The sequence below is a fragment of the Benincasa hispida genome, chromosome 10 (assembly GCF_027475165.1).
Source record: "Benincasa hispida cultivar pf3 chromosome 10, pf3_genome.v1.1, whole genome shotgun sequence".
Classification (NCBI taxonomy): Eukaryota; Viridiplantae; Streptophyta; class Magnoliopsida; order Cucurbitales; family Cucurbitaceae; genus Benincasa; species Benincasa hispida.
In genome coordinates this window covers 26,195,981-26,201,980 of record NC_143487.1, presented here as the reverse complement: position 1 = coordinate 26,201,980, position 6,000 = coordinate 26,195,981, and positions in this window count along the sequence as shown.

The following is a 6,000-nucleotide window of genomic DNA, read 5'->3' as shown; positions in this document are numbered from 1 at the left end:
TAATCATAAAATGTGGCTACGGACAGGAGTATTCTGATAGACTTGAGCATGAAAATAGGTGAGAAATGTTTCTCATAGTCAACTCCCTCGACCTGGGTATGACCCTTTGCCACGAGTCGAGCCTTAAAGATTTACACCTTTCCATCTACACCTCTCTTTCGCTTATAGATCCACTTACACCCTATAGGTCTTACCCCATCGGGCAAATTTACAAGCTCCCAAATGTTATTGAAGTAAATAGACTCCATTTCCTAGGTTCACGGCTTTAATCCATTCATCCTTGTCAACATCCTTCATTGCTTTCTTAAAAGACAATGGATCCTCGACCCCATCATTATAAATGACATTCAAGGCTTCAGTCAAATCCATGTAGCGTTTCAGTGGGTTTATAACCCTCCCACTACGTCGAGTCAGTCTCAACACTTGAGCTGGTTGACTAGATGTACCGACCTCAACAACTCTTATTGATCTGTCAGTCTGTTCAACAACTCTTGTTGAACCCTCAATAGTCTCAGTCTCACTAGAAATCTCACGTAAAACAAGCTTACTTCGTGGCTTATGATTCCTAATGCGGTCTTCTTCCAAGAAGATAGCATTTGTGGAAACAAACACTTTGTTCTCACTCAAATCATAAAAGTATCCACCCCTCGTTTCCCTGGTGATGTGACATTCAGATCATAGAAGTATCTCACTGCGTGAACATTCAATAGGGAGAAATATGATTGGAATCATTGACAACGCTATGCGCTCGTTTAGTAGAAGCTGCACGATCGTTTAGCTAATCGGTCAGCTGAGTGATCTATCGTATAGAAACACTCCACGATCGTCTAGTCTCTATTTAGCTTTTGTTAAGTAAATCTAATTCACTTGACAGCCACCATGAGAACTTCCGATAATAGAATCTCTCACAACATCAACATCAAACTTTAGGAAAACATTTTTCCTTTTATCTCATGGTTACCATGAAACCACCAATAACCTCCCACTCAATTGGTTATTAGAGAAAAAAAGATAATTATCCAATAATTAATATTATTATAAATACACATGATAACCAACTTACCATACTATATTTATAATCTACAGTTTTAATATTTCATCTCATGAAACATATAAACCATAGCCCTTTTTCTAATTCATGGTACTTAATGTAAATCTCATTTATATTAATCCTCCACTTGATGTATCTCATACACCACAGCGATCATATCATATATAATCGAATTACCTCTTGTCAATTTGAACATTTCAAATCAACACCAAGAATTCATTCACAACTTGAATCCATTGAGCTACCAAGGGGACCTTATGGACCTGTACCTCGAAACTCCAATAGTACGTGAATAACTGACTAAACTCTTTAGTCATGGGATCCACCATCCGTCAACTATCAGGCACTCCACTAAAGAATGACTGATAACTTGTAGAAATACAAATTATTTATATCGTCTAACATAGAAGATGCGGCAATAGGAAGGAAAAGTTGCGTCAAATGTAGTAAAATTGGCTTAGAAACGTGAACATTGTAAAAGTATCGCAAACACACCTGCTGACCGCATTGCAAGGGCAAAAAAGATGTCTAAACCTTTTTTTTTGCAGGTAACAGGTATCACCGCATGCGGCGATTGCTCATGGACAAAAGGATCCACGCATTCTTGGGGATTTCTGAAATCGTACAGCTTTTTTTGTGTACGGCGTGACAAATGGAACGTGGAGCAGAGCGGACATTCCCACCAACCGCAACAAGAAAAACTAACTTTTCAGAGTGGGACCACTGAGGCAAGAGGTGCTAAAATCTATAAATAGCAACACTCAGCAAAAGGAGAAGACGCTGAAAAAGAGACGAAAAAGAAGAGGAAAAATAGCAAAAAGAAGTTTTGTGCAAGGAACACTCTTCTCCCAAGAACTCTCCTGAGAAAGAAGTTTTCCACCTTATTCCTCCACTCATCCAAAGCACCAGTAAGCAAGCAGCTCCGATTGTGATCCGTGCTAAGACATTGACACGCAGCTCTCGACTGTTCTTATTTTCTTTTCATCGTTTGTTGTTAATTTTTTGTCTATCATTCATATCTTTATAACAAATGCTTTATCTTTACCAATTAATTTCACTACCATGTTCATCTTCATCTCTCTGTTCACCATTATGCATTCATCCTTCATTTCTTTCACCATGAGTCACTAAACTTCTAGGGTGTGGGGGAAGGATTGAGTGAGTGAGTCAATCCATGTTGAAGATGTCAGCTAAGTTTATTTAACATATGCTCAATGGCATCTTCACCTACGAGAGCAGAATTGAAGATGTTAATTCACCTCTCGAGAGAAGGTTGATAGAATACGTTAACTAAAGCAAGAAGTATTTCTAGAGATGGAAACAACCTTGCGTTTGGAAACGTTCTTCCTTGATCATCATAGAAATATGGTGACGCAGGCGATCACCGAGAGATGTAAGCCAAGGGAAGACGGAACCATAGTTATGTCCTTAATAGGATTGACAAACTTGCGGTAATCTTTTCCCCTAACTCGTTTCACTCTGCGTTTCTATCCACAAGACTTGCCATCGCATTCACTCACGCACACCTTGCACAATGACAACTTTATTTGTTACCTGTTTGTTCATTTACCATCGCATTTTACTCTCTAGCACTTCAAAATCATAATTTGTTTACGATCGCACATATCACCTCATTGTCGCACGAACATCGCAAATCCCCAAATTGACCTCGGATCATTTTGAGAAACTCGTGGTGGAATTATACTTGGCTTCATTATGAGAAAACATGTGACATGCATAACACTATTGATAACGGGCAGAAATGCATGTTATTACAGCGCAAAGTTACAAAACAATGCAGGATTGCAATGGTAAAAATATACAATATTGTATCCAAAAGCATTAAGTTCACAACATTGCGAGTACATGCATCCATCGCATTAAAATAGCTACCTTATGTAATTTGTACAGAAAATGCATTGGCGCAAGGTGAAAATGGGATCCGAAGAAATTAACGTCCGAGCGCATTAAGAGATTGCGACTGCAAGGCTATGCGATCGTTTGCGCTCACGAAAATCTGCTCAAGAACATGGCCGCATAGAGCTGGCGCATCAAGGTGGGCGCATCTGGGTGAAAGCTTAATAAATCACTATGGGATAGAAAACTGATGACGATCTATTTTGATTTAAGTCGACAAGCCATTAACGACATACTATAACAAGTACACTCAAATTTTTGGTGAAAATTATTCTTCGCATCAGACAGAGAATTAATGCCATCCCATCAGTGCAATCATAAGAGAGAAGAAGCTTTTCACTCTGAAGCTCTATAAATATCGAAGGCCACCTTCAGTGAAGGAGTTCGCCCAGTTTAAGAGTTCGCCATATAGATAGAAGTTAGCCTTGTTCTTAGTTTTCTTATACTTAGAAGGTGAAAGACAGAGAAGGGAAAATACATCGGAAGATCATCCTGGTCAGCTCGAGAGAATGCTAGGGAGCATGGAAAAATAGAGAGAGGGCCGACTCTTGCAAGAGCAAGAATATATTTTAAGTAGAGTAGAGAAGAACAGTGTCAAAGCCTTGGGAAGCAAGAAATTGCTACTAGGCTCTTTATTCTTATTCTACATTGTCATTCTGTACTTTGATTATATATATAGAATGGAACTTGCTTTTCTACATCTGTTCACTCTCTGTAAATTATGCATGAGTAGCTAAAATTGTCGAATGGGTTGAGAAGTACTTAGCTAACATGACCTAGGATCTTCATTGCATGCGATCATCTTGTCTTATGTTGCGCCCAACACCCTTTAGAGCTACTCGAGAGAGAGTCTAAAGAACCTAAGACTTGAGAGAGCTAGGTTAGAATTTAGAATCGAGAGAGCAAGATTAGATCTGCATAAGCAAGAGATAGGGACTTAGAGATAAGCTCTATTTGCCAACATGCATCGCATGCACCCTAGAGATAGATATGTTAGTATGCGGTCACCTTGTATATGTATGTGCCATTTGTCATCGCGTAGACAAGAATAGAGGCTTAGATCCAAGTCCTATAGACATCATCGCATATATCGCATGCATTCTAAAACTAGAAGCCTTAGCATTTGCATTGAGAGATGATTTGCTGTTGTATGTGTGTAGCATGATCGCATAACATGAACGCAATCCTAGGAAGTGTTAGCTAAACCCCCTTCTTAACCCGTTTCCCCGCATACTCATCGCATCTTTCGTAATATTAACTCTTTTCTCAACTCCACCGCATACACTTTATACTGTCAACAATAAACCAACCAACCCCTTGATTTATTTGTTACCACAAAGTGATCTAAAAATTACCGTCGCATACTGTTTTCCTTAGTCCCTGAGTTCGACTCTGGGCTTGCCAGGCAACTCAATAGGATTTACTTAGATCTTGCTAAGAAAACTTGCATGCACAATGCATTTTCCACCATCGCATTCTTTACCATTATTACATCGCATAACAACACGCATCAAGTTTTTGGCGTCGTTGCCGGGGACTTCGGCAATACATTGTGCTAACGGTAATTTTTCTGATTTTCTTTGCAGCTTTCAATCTATGGAGAATTACAACCCGAAGATTGAAAGAACGTTCCGACGAAGATTGAGAGACAACCGCCAACAACAAGAAGACAGAACTCCAAGAATGGCGAAACAACCGAAAGAGAGTGATGCAAATATAAATAATATAATGGCCAACCCATCCTCTTTGAGAATGACCGCAATAGACCCATTCGGGACTATGCGTCGTCCAACCTATATGATTTCTCCCCAGGAATCATGAGGCCAGCTCTGTATGGATCGAGGTTTGAAATGAAACCAGTTTTGTTGCAGATGATTCAAACGGCCGGACAGTTTGGTGGAAGGCGTGACGAGGATCCGAATGCCCATCTCTGGAGTTTTATTGAAATCTGCAACACTTCTGTGTTCCCAAATATCTTCGCTAAGGAGGTTCGACTAACATTGTTCCCATTTTCCTTATGCGATCAAGCAAGGAAGTAGGCGTATTCTCTCGAACCAAGGGAGATAACATTGTGGGAACAAATAGTGAAAAAGTTCATGAAGAAATACTTCCCTTCCCTCCAATAGAGAACACAAGAAGGAGGAAGTTAATTATGAATTTTGAACAGGAAATTGACGAATCGCTCAGCGATGCTTGGGCGAGGTTTAAGAGGATGGTAAGAGATTGCCCACATAACGGCTTACAAGACTGCTTACAGATGGAGATTTTCTACCAAGGATTAAACCCTACATCACAGACGGCTGCCAACACGACAGCAGCTGATGGTCTGCTGGATAAAACATATGATAAGGTGAAAAATATACTTGATCGCATTTCCAAAAATCACGAGGACTGGCGAGAAAGCGATCAAAGATTAAGAATCAAAGATAGAGACGCAAACAACGGGGCCATTGCATCTCTATAAACCCAAATGAATGCGATGATGAGTTTGATACAAGGCATCGTAATTAATAGCACGAGATCGCAAAAAGGGCAGGTCAACGCAATTGCTCAAACAACCATGAGTTGTTTCATCTGTGGAGAAGCGCATCCGATAGAAGAATGCCCAAGGAATCCGCAGTCAGTATGCTTCATAAAGAATAACCCTTTCTCTGATACATACAACCTAGGGTGGAGAATTCACCCTGACTTTGTGTGGAAAAATCAACAACACAACTTTTAACCAGTGGCGCAAAAGGAAGGGCCAACAGGGTTTTTCCTGCAAATAAACAGTCAAACGCATAACCAAGCCAGCAGTTCACAGGCACCGCAATCTTCATCCTTAGAGAGCTTGCTGAAGCAATATATTGAGAAGAATGAATCAGTGTTTCAGAATCAAGCGACGTCCATCCAAAATCTTGAAATTCAGCTAGGACAGATCGCGGGCAAACTTAAAAATAGACCGCAAGGAGCATTGTCGTGCTCAACTGAGCTCCCTCACAACTCTGGGAGTACAAGAAAGGAATAATGCTTAGCAGTTTCTTTGCTAAGCG